Source organism: Tamandua tetradactyla, chromosome 1 (genome assembly GCF_023851605.1).
Source record: "Tamandua tetradactyla isolate mTamTet1 chromosome 1, mTamTet1.pri, whole genome shotgun sequence".
In the NCBI taxonomy this organism is placed as follows: Eukaryota; Metazoa; Chordata; class Mammalia; order Pilosa; family Myrmecophagidae; genus Tamandua; species Tamandua tetradactyla.
Genome location: NC_135327.1, coordinates 161466889 through 161490806, shown reverse-complemented (window position 1 = coordinate 161490806; position 23918 = coordinate 161466889). Strand labels below are relative to the sequence as shown.

The 23918-nt window shown below is 35.5% G+C and overlaps 1 protein-coding gene across 6 annotated transcripts in view; it reads right to left on the bottom strand.

Annotated features, from left to right (window-relative positions):
• CPED1 (cadherin like and PC-esterase domain containing 1) overlaps window positions 1–23918 on the bottom strand; it is a 295057-nt gene that overhangs the window by 234275 nt on the left and 36864 nt on the right. Inside the window, exon 2 of one of the 6 annotated variants that reach the window (XM_077118173.1) lies at window positions 21022–21136. The exons of 4 other annotated variants lie outside the window; for them this stretch is intronic. The gene's annotated coding sequence lies outside the window, so the exon portion shown is untranslated. Of the gene's footprint in view, window positions 1–11402; window positions 11841–21021; window positions 21137–23918 lie in introns of those variants that run through there. One more of the 6 variants, XM_077118252.1, reaches the window with a different exon arrangement.

Genomic DNA, 23918 nt, shown 5'->3' with positions numbered 1-23918 from the left:
GTGATTCTGAATAAACCTAAAAGAAAAAGTCAATTTTCAAAAGAACTGAAATTCAACTCTTCTAATTTAGCAAGCTAACATTTTATTTTTGGTATTGTATTTCAGGGAAAATGCAATTATCTGAAGAAATGTCAAAAGCTATTTTTAAAAGACTAAAATTAGAGCGTTTTAGTTCAGTAGGTTTATAAAGTTATAATGTCTTTTATTTGGGATTATGTAAAAAGAAGATTATAAAGTATTTTAAAATAAGAGATAGTTGCTGAAATCAAATAATGGTAAATCAAAACAATGAATGTTTTGTTCTAGGCTTTGGTATTAGCAGTAATTTCCTACATCTAAAGATCAAATATATTTTTATAACATTTCTTACAAAGAAAAAATTCTACTAGGCAGAAAATAAAATTCAATGAAAATTCAAAAGACAGGCTTAGCTTAAAAGGAGTTTATGATCTACTTATAGATAGCATGGGCCAAAACAAATGATATTTTAGCTCTTTTACCAATGATGAAGCTCATTGCCAATAAGTACCTTGTCAAAATAATCTTATCAGAAGAGTGTATTCTTCACAATGTCTGAAATTAATTTAATTAATTCTGAAATTAATATTTTTGAGTGTTTACATGAGCTTCTTTTCCCTTATTGTCTTTGATTCACTCATTTACATTTTCATCACATTACTTGAATATAATGGTGCTTTTTAAATAATTGATGCTTTAAAAATATTTGTTCAATGAATGAACAAATGGCTAGCCCATAATAGAATGGTTAATACATTATATCTGGGGTGGGAAGAACTCCAGGAAAAGTACATTTCCATTTTCAGTATTATTTGGTGACTACACAAAACAGGTATCTCAAAATAACCAGAAATAGAACACTGGGTAATATATAAAATAACTGATATTATTTGGGAAGCTTTCTAAATTTTGGATAGAAGTCTAGTTAAAAATAAATTAAGCAGTCTGTACATATGGCATATTTGTTGATCAATCCTGAGTTAAATTTCTTTCAAGTAACTATTTATGCCAGATCCCACAAGTCATCTCCTTTATTAGGCGTAATCACTTATTAAAAAGTTAGAATATCACAACTTCCTTAAATCTCATCTCTTGATTTCCCAGAAGAATTTTCAGCACTTGGGATCATAGAGCTTTCAAAGAGGAGCTTTACAGAAAAAATAAAAAAGTAATTGATAAGGAAAACAGATATGACATTTATGATGAAATTTCACTCTCCACTAATCAAGCCCTTTTCAATTTGACAAACCCTGTGCTGGATGGGCTATTGGTTCCTCTCTTTTAATTGTCTTGTTTCTGAAAGGGAAAAAACACTCTTGCAAACAAAAGGACCCAGACAATGGAACTCATCTGGACTCCTATCCTGGAGCTTCTCTGTTTCTTGGATGTAGCCTTAGATGCTGAAACATAGACAATACTCCAATAGACAGGAAGTAGTGCAGGTGAGTCAGGGGTAAGAGAAAGCTCATCCATGTAACAGCCAATCAGGCCTCAGGCTTGGGAAGGGTCCTCCTTCTCCATACATCTTCACTTTGAAGGAAACTACCAACTGATTCCTGGGGCCCAAAACAAATACTATATAATGATTCCAATATTTTATTGTAAATGTGCAGCTGGGGTTTGCAGGCAAAAATTTTAATTGGATTCAAAAGGGAAACAAAGACCGCATGCATTCCATATTATTTCTAGCCCAGGGAACACAAATCCAAGAGGAAAGGTTCTGTCATAAAATTCCCAATTAAATATTTTAAGATAAGGATAGGTGAAGCGAGAACTTTCAAATCCTAGTCTGTATTGTTTAGATCTTCCAAACAGAGTATATTTTATATTTCTCTGAGCCTAAGGCATTGCCTGCCCTCCACACCCCATCTCCAAGGCACATGCACACACACACACACACACACACACACACACACACAATTTCTAGAGTTGATAAAGAGAAATATATGTCTCTGCCATAAATGTTTAAAACTGGAAGGCACAGTTAAATAATTCAACATTCAATGTTTTAAGAACTTCCTCTGAGTGAAACATTGTACTGAAAATATGAGTTCAATAGCAGAAACTGAATAGTCATTGTCCATAACAATGAATTTGACTGGTCTAAACAGTGAAAAACGTTCAGGTTACCTTCTCAGTATTCATACAGATTCTTGACCTTCATAAGGGTTACCCCTTAATATCTCCCCAAACATTTAATTTCAAAAATACTCTGTAACATGTAAATTTCTCCATAAAGTTATAAATTCAAAGTGATCTCTTCATACATTTCTTCATTAATTCTTGCTAGCATGGTCTGAAAAGTTTCCATTCAAAACTTTTGTTGCTACCCTCCCCAAATTCTACCTCGACATCACAAACCTCTAAGTCTACTTAAATATTTAGTAACCTTTTAACTCTCTTCATTTCTATCTACAACATTAGAAGTTGATCCCCACCCCAACACTTAACATAACACACTCTCAAAGCTATTTTGGAAAGAAAAAACTTGATTCATTTCATGAAAGTTACTGTGTATTCGAATTTAGATAGAAAGCAGAAAGCCCCATTGAAATGTAGAAACTAGGCAGAGCGTAAAACTCACTTGCATTCAGAAAACAGCCTTGTAGCACTTGGCATACAAATTTGTATTTTAGCAAAATTACAAATTATTATATATTGTCAAATTTTGGAGTCACTCACGGCTAGCTGAAGGTATGAGCAGTTAGTAGGTAAATACTGAGGGCCTACAACAGAGACTGTAAACTGGAAGACTTTAGGGAGAACGAAGCCCTCAGATCAGGCGCATTTTATCTACACAGTGTTTGTTTTGATTCATTTTTAAGTATTTGCAAAAATTCATACACCAGCATAATACACATAAAAATGTAGATGTCAGCCTTCATTTGGAAACTGGAAACTCACAGTAACACTGGCTCTATAGCCTACAAAGCTGCACCTGCCTAGAGCTGAATACATGTTCCAGAATGTTCTCTAGTTTGCCACAGTCCCCAGTTGGCCCTTACTCTGCCTCTAGTAGCAGCCAACAGTCCTAGACCAGGTATAAAATACTGGTGTGTAAGTTTTCCATAAACTGGTTATTCAACAAATTGATGTTCCATGTTTAGCCTTTAATAAGTGAGACTTGTTCATTAGGTAAATTATCTGTTGTTCTTTTCTTGGATTATTTTTAGCATTATATTAGTTTGCTAAAGCTGACAAAATGGTAATATACCAGGAAAAGACTGGCTTTTAACAGTGGAGATTTATTAGTTTACAAGCTTATACTTCTGGGATCATGAAAACAGCCAAATCAAGGCATCATCAGGAGGATATCCTCTTCCTGAGATTAGGCTGCTGCTAATCTGGGACTTCTCTGTCACATGGCAAGGCACATGGCCACATCTGCTGGTCTCTCCCTTCCCTCCCAGATTTTGTTGCTTCCAGCCTCTAACTTCAGTGGCTTCTTCTCCGTTCCTGCAGTTTCTCTCTCAGCTGCTGTATCTTTCTGTTTCATTCCTCATAAAGGACTAAATAAGAAAATTAAGACCCACTTGGGGCACAGGTCTCTACCGAAATAACCTACCACAATAAGCCAACACCCACAGAAATGGATTATCATTAAGAACATGTTTTTTCATGGGTACGCGCAGCTTCAAACCATTGCAGGCATAATCGTTATTTGGTCAGTTTGTCTAGAGGAATGTCTGAACATAGACTGTGATCTCCAGGTTTGTCCATGCTCTTCTACCAAGGTTAATTGAGCCCATGACAACTCTAAGAAACTGTATTGGCTACATTAAAAGTCAGCAAGGACTGATATGTGGCCTCTCCCAAGAGCCTGGAGAAATCAAGAGTGGCCTATGGTCTTCTTTCTCTCTTATGTCTCTTCTCTTCAGCTGAACTGCTAAAGTGGCACAGGACCCATTCCTTTGTGGGCCAACATTTTTAGCTTTCTCTTCACTGTCTCTCTTTGAATTCTTCAACACTGGGCCTGTCTTGGGGCTGCTGCCACAGTTATAAATGGCTAGGACAGGCATTTTTTAGGCATTGAGGCAAACATTCTTTCTTGGTGTCTGTCTTAATGCATTTCATCTGTTCCTTGAAAGTGGCTATCAGGGTTCTAAGAAGTGAGAAGTAAGATTTGTGTTTGGGAAAAGCAAGCAAAACAGATCCCAAGCAAAAGGCTTGGAGGTCTATGGATTACAGAGCTTTAACCAACTAAGCAGCTCTCAATAATATCCCATATATTCAACTATTTTTTTTCCAGCCAACAAGCCAATCTACCATTGAGCTAGGCTCTATCAATCTAACCTTTCTATCCATCCATCCATCTTCAGTCAAGTCAAACTCTCCTATTTATCCATTCTGCCTCAGCAATTTTACCCAGCCATCCTCCATCATGGCCAACTATTCCAGTATTTCCCATGCACCATTAATTCATTACACCCCTTCACACATCCTCTATCAATCCAACCACCTCAACTATTCATCCTCAATCATTTGAACCAGTTCACTCATTCATTCTGTTCATCTGCCATCAATTCAACCATTCTAATAGTCCTTCAACATGTTTGTCCCCATTTTATCTCCCTGTTATCCATGGCAGAATGCATATTATTAGAATGATTATTCTTTCTTTAAAGGTGCATAGAGGTTAAATAGCTTGCCTCAGGTCACCCATCTAGTAAGTCCTGGAAACAGATTTTGAATCTCAGGCAGTCTAGATCTAGAGCCTGTATTCTTAACCATTACATCACCATCCCCTCATAAAAATAAAACAAGAAGGCAACAGAGAAAATTAGCTATGGATGCCTGGCATGCATTAACTTATGCAGTACCTGCACCAACCCTGTGAGATAGAAAGAATTATTACATACATTAAGAACCTGAGACACAGAGAGGAATGACTTAGCTTTTCTCTTTTTCAATTACTGTCCAGTGCATCTATTTTCCTTTGAGACTTTGCAGGAAGGAACACCTACAACAGGTGTGTTACTCAGGTATTACTAGACCTTGCATAGCAATAGCACCCCAATACATTGTTACCAATCCCTCAGATAGAAGAAGTGAGGTAAATTTTCATTATACAAAAGGAGCTTGTGATCAATGTTAACTATAAATATCAGGAAGTATAAAAATATCAACCTGTTCTCTCCAACTACTTTGGGGAAAAAAAATCACTGAAAGTTTCTTAGATTTTTTTTTTTAATAGTTAAAATTATTTCTTTCCCTGTCCTAAAGAAACCAGGGTGGGTCTAGTTGCTATTAGGCCAGCCAAGCGCCTAAATAGAGAGATCCTAGTGCACCATTCTAGGGAAACAGGACATGGATGCCCCATTCTCCAGCTCAAAATTGCACAAATGTGAAAAATCTACAGGCCAATCAATCATGAAACAAAACTGCTGATAGCACCAATTGCTATTATTCCTCTGGAAATGATGAAGACTCCTGAGAAAATTTAAGAGGGAGGTGTCAGGGTCCAAACGTATGAACCCACATATGAAATGGCACTGATGTATCCTGATTTATAAAAATCCATTGATTATTTTTATCCTTCCCTGTGTTCTCAGAAACCAGCAAATATCTCAGAGTTAAAAGAGAGAGCTATTTTAAAACTTTGCTTTGTTTTTTGTTGTTTTTAAGTCAAGTATCTGCCCTAAGGAGGGAGGCTGCCTTGTGAATCTCTCCAGTCCCTCTTGGGCAGCCTGCCATGGAAAGCAAACACTCATTTCCTGGCTCACAAAGGACCTCCCTGGTTGATAAGGTTTGCAGGATCAGTAATTTAATCCAGTGAACAACAGAGAACTCTGACATAGCATCGTTTATATAAATGGTGTTTATTTCCAAGGACTGACCAAATTCGGACTTCTTACAGGCTCTATATAATCTAAGCATATTAAGTCTATTCCTGCTTCAGTTTTCTCCATAGCAGTTAGGATCGTGTGACGTATGACATACACCTTATTTGTTTGTCTGTCTCCCCCCTTTTGAATGTAAACCCCATGAAGACAGAGACTATTTTGTTCACTGCTGTATTCTCAGGACCTACATCAGTGGCTGGGAAATAAGAGTTATTCACTATCTGTTTGTTAAATACAAAAGTGGATGCATAAGGGAATGTGAGCAGCAGCAGGTCAGTAATTAGAACCCAATCAAACCCAGCATTTTAGAATGCTGTTGAAAAAAATGGAAGAGCAGTGAGTAAATATTTGTCGACTAAAAAAAGGACATAAAGATGTATTTTGGTTCTTTGCTAATAAGGATGAAAGAGAAGAAGGAAACCTAAGAAAAGAAAGTTAGCCATTTGATGAATTTTAAAAGAAATTATAAAAATAAATAGCAGGTTCCATGTGCTTTACTTACTAGAAACTTTTCTGTGAACACTTAAAAATTAGAATGAAGTAGAAGAGCTTTAGAAAGTATGTCTTGGAAAGTAAACTTGCCAAAGAATTTCCAAGACACACAGTTCCAAAAGCCAAGCCTCACTTACTTATTCACAGCGTTAGACCATCATATTCCATAAAGATACATCTAGAGTGCTTTTCTAAAATTTGGTTTATTTTAGGGTGAAAAACTGAGGAGGTTTTTTATTTACTTATTTATTTTCTGCATGGGCAGGCGCTGGGACTCGAACCCGGGTCTCCGGCATGGCAGGCGAGAAGTCTGCCTGCTGAGTCATTGTGGCCCACCCAAGGAGGTTTAATTTTTAAATAATACCTAGCATTTCATTATAATATACGGGAACTTTTCATATCTTATCCTGTTCACTGCTCCATTTGTATTGCTCTTCTCTTCTCAATTAAAATGACAAGATTCTTACTAAGTAACAAAGTCTTATTTTGTCTGTATTCATCTTTCACCAGGATTAGTAGACACTATTACTTTCATGAATACATGATTAACTGGTAGATGACAAATTAGGCTCTATTCTTGACTCCACCACAAAATTGAATATAAATTATCCATTTCAAATACCTATATCCTTTCCTGAATCTCTCAGGCTGCATTAACCAGTCCCTATTCTGTCCTCTTAATATGATAGGACTTCAGAGCACTAACATAACAAGCACATTTAATTCTATTATGACTGTTCTTTAAGGACAAGAAACATTTGTCTTATTTTTTTCTGGCACTGATTATAGCAAACCCTTAGTAAATGCTTGTTGAAATGAATGTTTCCATTTTCAGAATTCATTTTAAGGGAAATCATCTAAACAGAACCTTGAGATCTCCAGTGAAATATACAAGATGGCCACAAAATCCGGTTAAATCTGATTCCTCAACCCAAATGTCTGGTCATGGGTTTTTGCTTATTATCCCTCTGCTTCCATATTCTTTAGGAGCTGATGATGAAAACTTGATGCTCACCACAGAGAAATTCTAAACCACCTTCTCCCTCGGTGTTTTACATCCACACTAGGAATCAAGAAAATCAACCTTTCCAGTCCTAATGTTTAATCTCCGGCTGCCCTACAACAGGTTGTAAAGATCAATGAGGTCATTTCTGTGAAAAGTTTCATGCTCCTGAAGCTCTTCTAATCTACACATAAGCCCAAAAAGCAACATTATGTCTAAAGCCCGGCAAAATGAAAGATTCCTGCTTTGAAGAAATTTGCCATTAAGAGAAGAATATGGAATATGAAATATGGAATACAAAACTCATCACGCGCAAATGAGTTTCTGCCTGTGAAATAAGCTCTTTAGGAAATGTTCTTCTTCGCAGGCTTGCTAAAGTTCCTTCCAAAGGTTTTTTAAATTCATACCATTTCTGCACTCTTCTTTTTAAGTGTAACTGTGAGTGTTCATATATGTACATATGTGTGTTTGAACTTTAACTATTTTCACAACTATTGTCTGTCTGGGAGAAAATTCTTATTATTGCACTTTACCAAATTTGCTAAATTTCTAATTCTCACCACTGTAAAAGACCTTAAAAGAAATGAACACGATAGCATTTTAAAAACCTGAGTATACCCAGTGCTCTGATATTGCTTTCTAATACCATGGTTCAATAAAAGGAACCAGGGATCTGTGGAGAAACAGCAGGAAATGTACAAGATGAACCCGGAGCATCATGTAGTGTCAAAAGTAAGGAAGTACAAACAAACAAAAACAATGATGGGGGTGTGTCAAAAGGACATAGGAGACAACTGAAAGTGCTCCCAATAGTCAAAGCTGGAACAATTTAAACAACACAATAAGTAAATTAGTGCTGAATTGAAGGCAAAGTCTAAACAAAGAATCTAAGAATTTATCCCAAAATAAATAATAAGATAAATAACGAATACACATATAAATGGGAGAGGAGAGACAAATCTCCTGTGTAGAAAAATTCCAAATAATTTAAGTAGATACTTTGCCCTCAAGAAGGTAAAGCCTAACTACCCATTCCTTAAGCATGAGCTGCACATAACTGACTTCCTTCCAAAGAATGTAGTATGAGAAGGGGAGAGAAAAGAGACACTTTACAGTGCAGAAATCTGACAAATACTACTTCAGCCAAATAATCAAGATCATTAACAATGATAACAATATGCCAAAGTGTTGGTATTACAGGATGAGAATGGCACTTTACATCTCTGCTCTTCTCTCCCAAACCCATATACCCAGTCTAATCATGAGAAAACCATCAGACAGACCCCAAATAAGGGACATTCTACAAAATGCCTGAGCAAAAGTATGTGTCAAATTGTCAAAATCATCAAAAGCATGGAAAGTCTGAGGAACTGTTATGCTCAAGAGGAGCTTAGGAAGGAATGATGAATAAATATGCCTGATATCCCAGATGGGGTCCTGGAAAAGAAAAAAAGGTTATTAGGTAAAAACTAAGGAAATTTGGATAAAATAAGGATTTCCTTTTTTTAATGAGAATAAACTAAGATCTCCAGATGGAATAAGATCATGACTAAGTTATGTGGCTTTAACTAGATATAAACTTTCACAAACTGATTATATATCTTAAAGATCATTTCATACTGATGTTGTATTACAGAATCAATCAGCACTACAATGCAGAAGGGGAAAAATATAATTACCTTTTTTATGCAAAATGTATTATTCTACAAATAAAAACTCCAGTGGTATTTAAAATAAAGAGGACTGAAAATCAGATCAAGTTTGGGGTTTGAGACCCTCCCCTTAATGCACGCAGTCCCCAAATTCCTCTCCTCTCTTTAAGTTGTGTTATTATTTCTCTTTATAGTTAACTCTTTTGGGTGATTGTATTAAATTCATTTCTTTATCTACTGCTGCTCTGCTTTTGACTCCCAAATTTACATTTCTTGATCTTTCTCAAGTTTCAGAGACACACTTCCAATTACATCCTAGGACAGATGCCCTGCTAAAGGCTCATGCTCATCTAAAACAATTCGGAACTCATTTTCTCCTGTCACAAATCTGCCCCTCCTCCCTTTTCTATATTATCAAATGTGTAACCACCTTCTCTCCCTCAAGCTAGAAAGCATAAGGTCATCTTATACTTGTCTCTCATCCCCAAACCCCATTAATTTCTAAATCCCTTCAATTTCAAAATAGTTTTGAACTTTCCAAATCCCATCCCATTCTCTAAATATAAGATCTCACCATCTCTGCAGAAGCCTCCTAATTTGATTTCCTTCCTTTAATTTTTTCCTTCCTTCATCCATTGTCTTCCCTACAGCCAATTATCTTCCCAAAATACAGATTTTATTTGCCAGCACAATACAAATAAAACTCGTTAAGAAACCAACCAAGGCCCCACTCCAGTCTTAGCTTCCTTTTCAAGAACAGCTCCCTCACTTGCACTTACACTCCTTCCTCTTCAGTTACACTGGGCCTTTTGTTGGCCCCTGAGACATCTCACACTTACATACACGTGTGCTTCCAGTCCTGCAGCTCATGATGTCGAATGCTCTTTTCTCCAATAGATGCTCCAGAAATCATTCTTAGATGCCAAATATTATACTTGTGACATCTTCCCAGATTCCCATATTTAGAATTGGACACTTCCTTATTTATTCTCTCAAAACATTTTATTTCTGCTCCTCAGGATGTTTATATTGTATTTTAGATTACACGTACATCCTTGCTACTCAAAAATGGCCAATGATCCAATAACACTATCCTCACTTGAAAGCTTGGGAGAAATTAAAAATTAGAATTTGCCTGATAACAAGAACCCTAGGTGATCTGTGTGCACATGCCAGTTCAAGAAGCACTGATATACATGTCTGCTAGGTTATTCTTTGAAAGATCTCACTTACCTCTATAATACTTTTCCCCCACACTATAAATACTACCCTACATATAGCTCTCGTTTAATAACTGTGTGTTGAATAAAACTTCGGTATTTAGTGTCAATTATAAAATAAACTTTATGCCTTCTGATGACATTCTCCTCTTGATCCATATTATAAAGTTGCTCCTTTAAACTGGGTTCTTTTGTTACTTCAGTACTTGACAGGACTTTTTGACAAACACTCATACACATGCCCCAGAATGCAAAGAAGGTTTTAATGTATTATTAGCAAGTGATATGTCATTTAACTAAATATTATTTCTTCTGTTTTATTAAAAGTCACTTTACATGGCTTCTTTAAAATGCAATGAATAAAATCAAGTCATATCTGGTTTACAATTGTAAAATGATATACTGGGGACTGTGAGAAATCTGAGAGGGAGGGGAGAGTCATCGGTTTCAAATTTATTCTAAGAATAATTCTACACTAATACAACACAGATGAGAATTACGGTTTGAGAAAATATCACTTACTAATATGAGAAAAATAATCAACTATCTCTCAATGGCTTATTACTTAATGCCAAAAATATTTTAGGATTATACAACTCTTTTTCATAAAGTAATAATCTTTGGAGATTTATTTAACCTAAGCATAACATTCCTGTGAGATATCTGTAAGGCAAGTCTTATCTTCTATTTTCAATGCAAGTCATAGAAAATCTAATGACCTTGCTCAACAACATTCCAAAAAGCAGATTTGAGACGAAGAACTCAGACCTTTAGTAACAATAATAATAATTTTGAGGATGTTATAAGGATTAGATGAGTTCATATTTGTAAAGTAGCTTAGAATAATGCCTGGCACTTGATGAACATTATATGAACATTGGTTTTATGAATAGATGGGTGGGAAGTAGGTAGAAAGAGGCAAATATATTCCAGATTTACATAATGAACTTTCAAGAAACAAAAGGGGACATCTTCTATACGTCTTATAGCCTTACTAAGGATTCTTAACAAGGCAATATAAGCGTAATTTAGAAAACACAAGAAATAATCTTCTTTCCCAACTCTGCCCTTTTCCCGATGCTCTTCAATCGGACTTCCTACCACAAGAGGAGGTTCTACTAACTCAATCAACACTCACCGGTTATTTCAATCTAAGGAAAAAGAAGGTCCTTACCAGAGCGAGGCCCCAATTAAAATGAATCCACATCACCTGGAACTAGGATCAGCTCTTTTCTCAAATTGGTGCTACCAGCACGTTTTCCAGAATAGGTGGCACCTTGAGGCCTGACACATAGGATAGAAGAAGATACCCCACAAGTGAGTAGTAACAAGCCCCACGTGCTTGGAACAACCCAGCCAGTAAATCAAACCTCTTGGGAGCCCCAAGTGGGTACCTTGGATACAGAGAGGCCTGGGCAATGGGTAAACTGACATCATGAAGGCAGGTTTCATATACTTCACAGTTTTCCCAAAATTGGCCTTGATCCCAGAAGCTAAGTATATATTAGAGGCGTCTCTTGAAGATAATAATTCTGTCATCTATGAGATGACGAATATTTAGGCCAATGTGAAACTATGCCAAGTTCAATTAATGTGTAATGCTGCCTTGTGTCTAAGAGGGGTAGCTCATCCCACATATGAATTTATAAGGCCACATGGAACTCTGACTTAAAGTCAGAATTCTATGTGGCCTTATAAATTTACTTCTCACCTTTTCAGAGATGCTTGGAATAGTTATTTGCATGAATGTAAAGACAGATATAATTTGCTCTTTTTCTCTTTAATGATTCATAACTCAAAATTTGTATAAAAATTTTATTTCTCTTATTTTGAGTCTCTGTATTTCAAGTCATTTTCCCCTACTTCATTAATATTGTTAACTTTTAGATATATGCATGTATTTTTATTATGTATTTTATTACGCTTTTGCTTCTATGAAATTGATTCCCAAGAATAAGATTGTTGGCTTAATAAGTACATGTGTTTATAGATTTTCCAGATTGTTTTCTGGAATCCCCCTAGGAATAGGTGATCTCACTGGTTTGGGGTTTTGCGCCCAAAAATGTAAAGTATTAGGCTATAATTTAAATTGCCTTTCCCTAATTTTTTTGTGAATTTCAGGATCATTTCTTTTCTTCTTTGTTTTACCATTTGGATTTGTGTTTCTATTAAGTGTTTATTTATATCTTTTGTACAAAAAATTATTTAAAAATTAAAAATTGTTTAAAAACAGCCTATAGTAAAATAAAAATATGTTTTAATTGGGGTGTAAGTAAAACTCATCTATTAAAAATGTATAATTTTTAACTTCATTTGATTTTTAAAATCTGAGAACAACTAATACTAAAGACACATGAGGAACTAGCACTGTTTATGGGACTAGAAATAGGAACAATCTTTAAGGAGAGAATATAGCAGTGGTATTCACCGTTTTATTATTTTTACCCACCAATCCACAATTATCACTTGTCTTTAAAATGTAATAAAATGAATATCTGCAGTAAAAGTTGCATCTTGTAGCAACTGGTTGGAAAAATTCTAAAATTCTAAATAATCATTAAGAAGAGCTTGACTAAAATAATTATGGCATAGTCATACAATAAAATACTAAAAAGAATGGGACATGCATTTTTCACATACTTTTAGGGTACTGGTATTGTGTTGTGACTAAAAGCTCAAGTTTGGATACGGAAACTCCTCGGGTCAAACCTTATCTCCACAATTACATGATGCACTGCTTTGGATATGAGAATTTCTAAGCCACATTTCCTCATCTTTGAAATAGAAGTACCTACCTTACTTGACTAAAGATGAGAACTAAATGAGAGAATGATATGTAAAGTGCTTTGGCACAGTGCTTGGCATTTAGTAAACACTCGATACAAGCTAGATTAAAACTATTGATATGAAACTTTATTGAAATTAAAAGAACTATGTTGATATGGCAAGATTTTTATCAAATGCCATTGAATAAATAGGCAGAAGGCATAAGAGGTTGTAAGTGTGTGAGTGAGAGAGAAAAAGGGAGAGATGCTTTGAGACCCCTGGAAATAAGCACAGCAAGTATTTTTAACCATTCTATGTCTCTGGTTAGCAGAATTTGGGGTAATTTCCATGTCATCTTTATATTTTCAATATTCAACTGCATATTTTACAATAAACATGTAATATCTTTATAAAGAAGAAAACCTTCTTATAAAATTTAGTTGGGATATAAATCCATGTAAGGAAATATTCTCTGAGAGAAAGAGAACCTGTGTCTTTCCACACATCATGTAACTTTCAAAGCACTTGAAAGTGCCATTAAAATGTTATATAGACATGAAAATATACTTAAGGGATAACCTGAAACTCGATTGTTTTGAAATTCAAAGTGTCTCTGACATAACTTAGTGCCTTATAAATACTCAATGTGACAAGGCAATAGTATTTCTTTCCATAAAACAAGAAAGAAAATCAGTTTCATCATGCTATAATCATGTCCTGCACAGTTATAAACTAGAGCTCTCAGGCCCCACACAAAATAAGATTTGCTAAATAAACCATTATATGTTATTTCTCCTGAAGGTGGACATATAATGAACAGGAATCTTTGAGCAAACAAAACCAGTGAAGGTGCAAGCACTCTTTTTCCTGACGTCTTCGCTATCTGGATGAGTTTCCAGATTACTGTGGAATGTGCCTGGCATTCTGGCATTCTTAGCATTCCTACTAGAATTCAAGTATCAGTTCTCCAGCAGAACCAGGCAGGAATCTGTTTTATACTACAACTGCGAATGTGGATTTCCACGCAATAGGAAAGTTTGCATTACTAAAATAACCATCACTTATTAAAATAACAGTTTTTATGGTGGGGAAATGTATTGATATTGGAAATTTCTTGTACTGCTGAAAGCATTCTCTAATGCTTTAACCTTTTCAGATATATTTTTAAGCAATTTTATAGGTATAGTGTATATTCACATACCATACACCATACAATCATCCAAAGTGTACACTCAGTGGTTCAAAGTATCATCATGTAGCTGTGCATTCATCATCACAATAGATTTTTGATTTAGATACAATTTTGACAACTTGAATAAAGAATTTAAAAAAGATTCTCACTCTTCATTCCAGCAATTTTAATGTTAGAAATCTATGTTAAAGAAATAATTAGAAATGTGGATAAAGATTTATATTAAAAAGTGGGGTGCAAGGGTAGTTCAGTGGTAGAATTATTGCCTTCCATGCAGGAGAACCGAGTTCGATTCCTGGCCCTTGCACTTCCCAAACAAACCAACAAGCAAACAAACAAATGAAAAACCAAAACAAACAAAAACTCAGCAAATGATGCTGCAATAAGGGGATACTCACATGGAAAAAGAATGAAATGTGACCCCTGCCATACAGCATACAGAAAAAGTTTTATATAAAAAAGTGTTAATTATAAAAATGTATAAAATTTTATTTACAACAGCAAAACATTGGAAATATAAATAATGATGTGGAAAAGATTAAGTAAATAAATTAAGTAAAAATTAGGTGCATCCATATAATTTAATTTCATGCAGCCACTGAAATAATGTTCACTAAATTTTTTATGGCATGTGTGTCTGACATAACAGTGAACTAGAAAATTGAATAGCATATAAAAACTTTGTTCAAAATTAACTGTCTTTGTTGGCAGAGTTGTGACCAATTCCTCTCATTATGTATTTTTTCTGTACTTTACAAAGTTTAGAATTGGAACAGGCCCTCAAGATCATTTAATCCAAAAGTTTTCATTTTTATGGACAAAGGAAGAAGCCAAAAAAAATTTAAGTAACTTAACAATGGTTTCACATAAACAATGCACTGCAGGCTAGTGTTCTCCCCTTCATGGTATCATCTTGCTTCTCTTTTTGGGGACGATCAGTATCATTTCGGTTAAATAGCACATGCATATTTTTGCCTTAAGTCTCTATCATCAAGAAATTCCAACGTATCCACAGACAGTTTAAGTTCAGCTGCTTATTGCTTCATTTTCATATGAAATCACTGGTCTTGACTGGAAAGAATTAAACTAACCTGTACCAAGGTTTTCCAAATCAAGTGAGGATTAATGGGTTTTAGCCTCTATGTAAATTTAGTAATGGGTCTTCTCACCAAAGCGGAAAGTTGATTTGAGGTCCTGGAGAGGTATAAGGGGACTTTGGAGGCTGCTAATTACTTAAACAGCAAATGGGTAGAACTTCTTTGTACTCAGGTAGAAATACTGAAAACCTTTGGTACTGAAATACCTAGCACAGTGATTCACAACACGTGGTCCCAGGACAAGCAAGTCAGTATCACCTGGAAACTTGTTGAAAACCCAACTTCTTAACCCTTTCCATATCCTTACTGAGTCAGTTCCATTGGGAGTTCAGCCTAACGTTTTGTGATTTTACAAGCCTTCCAGAAAATTCTAATGCCAGCTCAAGTTTGGAAATCACAGTACTAGCAAATCCTTAGGTACCATGGTGGAGCTTTGCCAAGACTTTGTTCTCTTTTAAGCAAATATTCAGACAAGGATCCCCTTTGCCTTCTGTTGACTGCACACTATAGAGCTAGGGCTCCCTCCACACTTCTTAAATCACTTGTTTGGTCGCTATGATAACCAGGTGGATGCTAAACAAATCTTTTTTTTTTTATTCCAAGTGTTCAACACTCAAAGTGAAATATTTTGTTGCATGATTATTGAATGAGGAGACTTTCATATTTTTTTCTTAGAGAAAGAGCTGAAACCAGAAGTTATTATTAGCTTGATGGTGGAATTCATCTTCCTTTGGAAACAGAGATGTCACTGGCCTGACCGGTTATGGAATGAAGTCAGAGACCTACGTGAGGAGCAGGGGCTGTGGGAGGTTTTCCATTCTTCACTTGTTTTCGCTCAGACACAGGCCTGAGCACATTCCATGTTACTCTACAGTACAGCCACTTCCTATTATAATGATTACATTTTTCCTAGCCTTTGAAGCAGCAAAGGAGACTTGAATGTATGAAGGAAAGTTTCAGTTTTTTGTTTTGTTTTGTTTTACTGTATTTGTTGGTTTATTTATTTATTTTGAGGGGTGCATGGTCCAGGAATCAAACCCAGGTCTCCTGCATGGAAGGCGAGCATTCTAACCAGCGAGCCACCCATGCACCCTATGTTGGTTTATTTTTTCAATTATTTCTTCATTAAATGAAATATAAACTATGCATATGCAAGGAACTGTCCTAGGCATAGTGGATGTAAATAGATGAATAAGACATTCCCTGCAAGAAACATTATGATAGAAAACAGAGGATGAGAGGAATACATAAAACACCTAAAAAGTAGAGTACAAAGCATAGTCTAGTATCAGAGATGCAGAAATAATGTGTGATGAAATCTCAGATCATTTGTTCACCATTTTTATCTGAGGAGATTTTATAGGCGAAGTTATATATTGATTTGGGACTTAAAAAGTGACAGAAAGGAATTTTAAGAGGCAAAACCTCAGAGATAATATGAGGTAGAAAAGCTTTGAAAGGTGAATAGGCAGATTGCAGTAGTTCCCCTCCCTGGCTAACCATTAATATCAAGGAAGGATTTTTTTTAAAACAGAGATATCTGAGCTTTCCCACACCAAAAGTCTGTTTTATTTTCTGGCATAAGGCCTAGGCATTCGCCTTTTTATTTTTAAGTTCCTTGGGTAATTCAAATATGTGAAAACAGATTAGCATTAGATACTATTTAAGGGTTATTTCTCCTGAAGAGATTACTGAATCTGCAGAGTAAATTTCTCAGTGTATCGAAAGAGAAGTTAAAGATGACTGCAGATAAAATTTTATAGAATGCCCATTTTTTGAGGGAGCATACAAAGAAGGGATGGCCAGAAAGGTGGGAGAACCAGAAGGCAGCCTCATGAAAGCGGAAAGAGTTTGTAGGAAAGCTTCCCAACCCTGATTTAAATCACCTACCCAGTGCTATAGGATCGTCTGTATATATTACCACCTTTACTGGCAAGTTTGGGAAACACTGCTAGATAAGATCAAGGAAATTGAGAACTAAGGAAAAGTGAATGGATTCTGTAACAAAGAGGAGTTCCCTGGTAAAATTTGAAAGGACGATTTTAAGAGGTAGAGGAGACAAAGGTCAGATTGTAAAGACATTAAAGAGAGATAACCAAGAGAGAAAAAAAAAAACAAAAAAACTACCCTCCTTAAGTCTGTGTTTCCAAAACTGAAGTTCGGACATCAGCCAAGAGACGTTGTTAAGTGAAAGCAACTTTAAGCTAAAATGGGGATAAAAGTTCATAGAGGATATCCAGGAGAAAATATTATCAATTAAATTGGGGAACTTCAAGTCTAAAATGAAGGGATTTACGAATTTACAATATTTGTAATTTTTTTTTTTTTTTTAATTTTAAGAGTGGGAAAAAAATGGCATAAAAATTAAAGAGGCAGTCTTGGAAATAAAATTAAAATACTCCCAAACACCCCAAATTGAGGAAAATGACAAAACTATTTCAAGCAGCTAAATCTGATGATGCACTAGCATTGTAACCACTCTATCTGGAGTTCCTAAACTCCCTTTTAGTTCATCTACACACTCTGTTGCTTCAAAGACTCATATGAAGGAGTTTGTTTTTCTTTCCTGGAGTCTTTCCTCCATCTAAATATAATATAGATAGTATTTGTTTTTACAAATTAAATCTGCCACTCAAAGCACAGTTTGGTCAGTGGCAAAACCAAAAAAAAAGCCAAAATTCTAAAAACTCGTCTTTGCAATTCTAAAGGAAAAGGAAAAGAACACAGACCTGAAATAAATTACTATTAAAATGTCAACGCTGCTTCTTTTTAAAGAGAACAAATGCAGCAGGAAGTGCATTTGACGAAATAGTTCAGAGAAAGTTGTCCTCAAAGTTATATGAAACATTTACCAGCTTTGGAAAACTCAAATACCCAATCTGGTTTCTGTGAAATTTAAACAGATCAGACAATTAGAAAAGAAGCTAGGCTTGAAGGAGAAATGCTAGGATTTCTATAAACATCTGGATGCGATTTTCAATTGTAAGAACTAAGCTACTTAAGGAAGCAGTTAGTTTCTTTGGAGTAAAAATGAGACACTGGCTTTTTGTTCTCTTTTGCACAGTGGAGGGTAAAGGAAACATTGGAATGGAGAGGTCACTTGAAGCTCAACTTTTGTAAATAAAAAAGGTTTCTTCAAAAATTTAAGTAAATCTCTAGTTCTTGTGGTATAAACAACTGAACTGAGTTGAGGTTAAATAAACATTCCCTGATTCCTAGTATACCAGTTACAAAACACATTCTGTTTGGCCATAAATACATCAGTAATTCTATAAGCACTGAAGAATATAACGATAAACCCAAGCACACAATTACTGTGTGTGTCATAATACAATAAAATAAAATGCCGCGACCTTATACGTTTCTTTAATTCAATATCTTTTTATTCCAGTTTGATTAATTAAAGGCAGAAAAGCCCTTCTGATACTGTCCAAAACCTATTACTTGCATAATAAAAAACGTATATCACATGTGTTCCAGGTAGGACACTGACAAGGCAAAACACGTTGTGCCTTTTAAATGTGACCTTTACTCTTTTGTCTTCCTGTTAAATAGCCAAACAGCATATTAAACTCAGGAAAACAGCAGGGGTGTTGGTGTAGAGCTGGAGAAGAGAAAGGAATGTAAAAAAAAAAAAAGACGTTCATTAGGCTTTCAAATTTAAGTTATTAGTAGAAACATCCCCTATAAATGTACAACCCTAGGCAATGAGAATCGCCTCTGAATTTGTGTCCCAGCCTTGCAGATACAGACCAACGTTTCTCCCCATTCGTCTCCCTTCTGCCCATAGGACACCAGACTAAAGCAAAAGACTAAAGACAGCCCTGGGATCATAGCAGTTTAAAATTTTTTCTTACCTTTTCCTCATTCTACATGTATAAGTATTAAATGGCATCGTGGAACCAACGACTTGAAAAAGACCTCGCTGCTCATTTTACCTAATCCCCTATGCAAGACTTGCTTCTGTTCCATCAAAACTTTCTACTTTGGGGGATGGGCAGTTCCATGGCTCATTACTCTGACTGATAAAATGCTCATCCCTGCATAGGTCTTAGTTCTACCTTTTAGAGTTATTACAAATAAATTTGGCATGCAAACATCCTTTTAAACAGTAAAAGCACAAAAATATTGATCCACGTATTGCAGGAATCTCTTGGATCCTTTTGCAATTGGAGCAATCTATTTTCTCATTCTTGCTGCAGTTTTGGTTTCTGCTGCAACTGGAGAAATGTGTCCCTCTTTAAGTATATATAAATAATTCTGATCCAGTGATCAGAACTTGGAGAGGTTAAATAACTTACCTAAGGTTATATACCCATAACGGTAACAGTAGAGACTCAGACCCAGGTTCTACCTGGCTCCAAAGCTTATATTTTTTAATTACCACAGTTAACAATTTCCCCAAGGAAGCAATTAATGTGGTTATGCTCTTCTTACCTGTAGATAATTAAAATCTCCATTTCTTTATAGCTTCTTTTTAAAGTATACACAGGATACAGACAAATTACATTTTCCATTACAAAAGTTAGGATTGATCAGTAGCAGATTTTTCTTTCCCATGTAAACTTTAGGGAGGCTTTTGGCAAGCAGCCACTATAAATAAACTTCCAAAGTTAAGTGGAACACAAGGAAACATGGATATGTTGGACATTTTTTAGAAGTCTAAATAAATGTAAATAAAAATAGAGGATAGAAATCTATTACAGTATCTACAAGGAAGGAAATGGGCTTTTTCTTCTTTAATGTATTTTCTACAACATTAAGTAGTGATCTGTATTTCTCACTCTATTAGCTAAATCTTTTATTTTATTTATTTATTTATATTGCATGGGCAGGCACCAGGAATCGAACCAGAGTCTCTGGCATGGCTGGTGAGAACTCTGCCACTGAGCCACTGTTGTACCGCCCCCTATATATCTTTTAATAGTGCTTCCCAAGAACACATTTGGATATTGCGTTGGTTTGAAACTGTCTCGTACCCCAGAAAATCCATGGTCTTTAATCCTTATTCAATATTTCTGGGTGGGACCTTTTGATTGATTCTATGGAGAAGTGTTTCCACCCATTCAAGGTGGGGTTGCTTACTGGAGCCCTTTAAGAGGGAACCATTTTGGAAAAAGCTTTCTAGCTGACAGAGCCCACCCAGCCAGAGACCTTTGGAGATGCAGAAGGAAAACACCCCCCGGAGAAGCCGTACAAAATGAGGAGAGAAAGCTAGCAGACACCTCCGTGTGCCTTCCCAGCAGAGGGAAACCCCAAACTTCATGAGCCTTTCTTTGGAGTTAAGGTATCTTCATCTGGATGCCTTAATTTGGACATTTTCATGGCCTTGGAACTATGAACTTGCAACTTAATAAATTTTTAAAAGCCGTTCTGTTTCTGGTATATTACATTCTGGCAGCTCACAAACTAAAACAGATATATCACAGTGTACTTAATGGGGGAAGAGGGTGTTCTGAAGCAACATTATTAAAACACCTTTCTCTAGAACACAATAGATTTACTATCAATACAAATACAACACTGTACTATATTAATACGAACCTTTCATAGAAGTGTCTTCACTGTATCTTGCTAGTGTTATACGCTCAACTTTTCTTGAGAGATCACTGTCTATGAGCTGGCATACGACATCCAGCTCATTTGCAGTACAAATGTTGCTCTGACCCTTGACCCCTTACATAATGTAGTGTTGCCTCTTTAATACTCCCTTTGAAAAAGTCTTTTTAAAGTATTACCTCCGTGTTGGGGACGTTGAGGGAAGAACTGTAATGTTCGCTTCTTCCTGGGAGTATAACTTCTATTCTTTCCCTTTTTGCTGTGGGTACTTGGAAGTTCAGAGTCAAAATTGAGCTTAAATTATGGAAGCGAAGAAGAAAATATTCAGTTTGGAGCCTATTTTATATTGACACTTTATTCTGTATTTTATCATAAACCGTCAAATCATTTTTTTTTTTTTTTTTTTTAAAGAGAGAGGGAGGAAGGGAAGGAAAGACAGAGAAGGAAGGAAGGATGGAAGGAAGGAAGGGAGGAAGAAAGGGAAACATCTTTAAACATTTTCTTGTTTTATTATATTTTGTTTGTTTGTTTGTTTTTTACATGGGCTGGGGCCGGGAATCGAACCGGGGTCCTCCGGCATGGCAGGCAAGCACTCTTGCCCGCTGAGCCACCGCGGCCCGCCCTCAAATCATTTTTTGAATGAGGTTTGATATAAGTTCAAAAATTAAACTATCTCAATCCTAGAGATTAATCTGCTTGGTATGGTATCAAGACCTGAACACAAGGAACAGCAAATTTTTTCTGTGAAGGGCTCGATAGTAAATATTTTAGGCTCTGGGGACCATATGGTCTTCATTGCAACTATTCAGTTCTGCTGCTGTAGACGAAAAGAAGCCATAGACAATATAAAAACAACTAAGTGTGGCTGTGTTCCAATAAAACTTTACACAAATAGGCAGTGGGCTCGATTTGGCTCATGTACCATAGTTGGCTGACACCTGGCAACAAAATTGAAGTTGAGTTTCACTTTAAATTTGTCTTCAACAGCATTATAGGTAAAACTCCCAAGGTACAGAAGCAGGAGCAATTTGAAATTGTAAGAGTGACTCCAACTCTGTAGCTTTGATTTATTTTTCACATGGACTACATTATGCATAATTTGAAAGTGCAGTATGTATCTAGAAGTTGATGGAAAATTGCAAAATATGCAATACTCTTCCAGCATGCATAAATAATTCTGATCCAGTGATAAAATCTACTCTGAGTCAGAATCTGCTGGACAACATACTCTGTGAACTACATCATGGAAGTAGACTAAGAACTTTCGGAAAACATCCACTCTCTTTTAGGTCCATGCACTAATGCACGGATTTGCTGAATAGTACCTAGATAATAGGAAGGAGAATAATCTTACCTTTTCCTTTAGAGAACAACATGTTACACAAATCAGAGACATAGTATATATATATATATATATATATATATATATATATATATATATATATATATATATATATATATATTTTTTTTTTTTTTTTTTTTTTTTTCCCCAAAGTAAGGGTTTGGGAGACCATAAAATTGCATTATGTTTTGTAGGCCTAAATCTGCAAACAACTGACTCCTACTGTTCTCAAAATCAGTTTAAAGATGAAATGCTTGTTGAATCTTAAATAATGCAATGGCATAATAGCAAGTACACTTTTGCATCATTTTCTAAATTAACTCTAAAGATGTTAACTTGAACTATCAATACATTCTTTAGGACAGTGGCCCCCAAATCGGGCTACCTATCAGAATTCCCTGTGTCTACTTTTAATATAAATTACTGGGTCCACTCCAAGACTACTAAATGAAATAAAATATTGGTTGGGCTTTATTTTGTCTGTCCCAGAACTTTGATGGTGCTGAACAGAGTGATTAAATATTTGCCACATACTACTGTGAAGTAAATATCATTACTGAGTGCCAAATATGGGAACTAGGGCTCAACGAACTGAAATATGCTGAAGGTCATATGTTCAGAGCCCTATAGATTTTCCAGATAGAGCCACCAAATTCTGTCATGTCACTAGAATTGAATTAGCCAGAAAAATAAAGTATAATGCCAACATGCTAATATAGAACCCGAGACAGATTATTTTTCTTTTCAATAAATGTTTACTAAATAAGTAGTAAGAAAACTAACTAAAATATAAAGCCCAAAGAACTTTCATATCTTCCCTATAAAGAAAGTAGTCATTCTAAAAAATACTAGGTTAGACAAACACCATAATATAAAGGCTAGTCTACCAGTACAGATTAAAACTAATAGTGTAATTTTGCCCGTTTGGCCTACATTATTTTAATTTTTTCTCACTTTTACCCTTTCTGGCCTCAGAAAGTTTCAATAAAGAGGTGGCCTCAGACTGAAATGAGGCAACCTGTTCTTCAAGTGAAGAGATAGCAAGAATTCACCAGACAAGACAGGTCAAGTCGTAAGAGAAGAGAAAACAGGTAAAAAGGACAGACAGGTGGAATAGGGAAAATACATCTTATTTTTATTTTCCCATGACCAAGAATGTATTTTATATATGTGTCAAATCTGTACCTGGCTACTTAGTAACATTTCTGGGATCACCTATTTTGTTTTTAAAATAATATTTTCAATTTTCAGTTCAAGAAACAGTAGAAAGTGCAATGGCGAAGTGAAATACAGGTGGGGCAAGATCTCTAGATTATTTCAAATAGTTTCTTCTTCCCCAGGCTGCTCAACTTGGAGGCATTAAGTTTAAATATGCCTTTATAGCTTCATACTGTTTGCAAATGTACATATGGTAAATTAATCGAGGTGTATGTATATATTAAACTAAGGCAAAAAAAAAATCTAGAAGAATCAAATTTCCAGAAAATATTAATTGCAGTAAGTGCCTTGATTCAAGCATAATTTATAGATTACATTTGCGGCTATGGAAAATAAGCCACAATAAAAAAATTCGTATGTTAAACTATTAAGGAAAATTTAAAATACTATCACAAAACTTATTTATTTCAGATATTCAATGCACATTACTCTCACAGAGAAAACTACTGAACGAAATGAAAAACCAAATGTCAATTTTCCAAACTGATGAAATTGTGGAATTGTTACTCTTTTTTT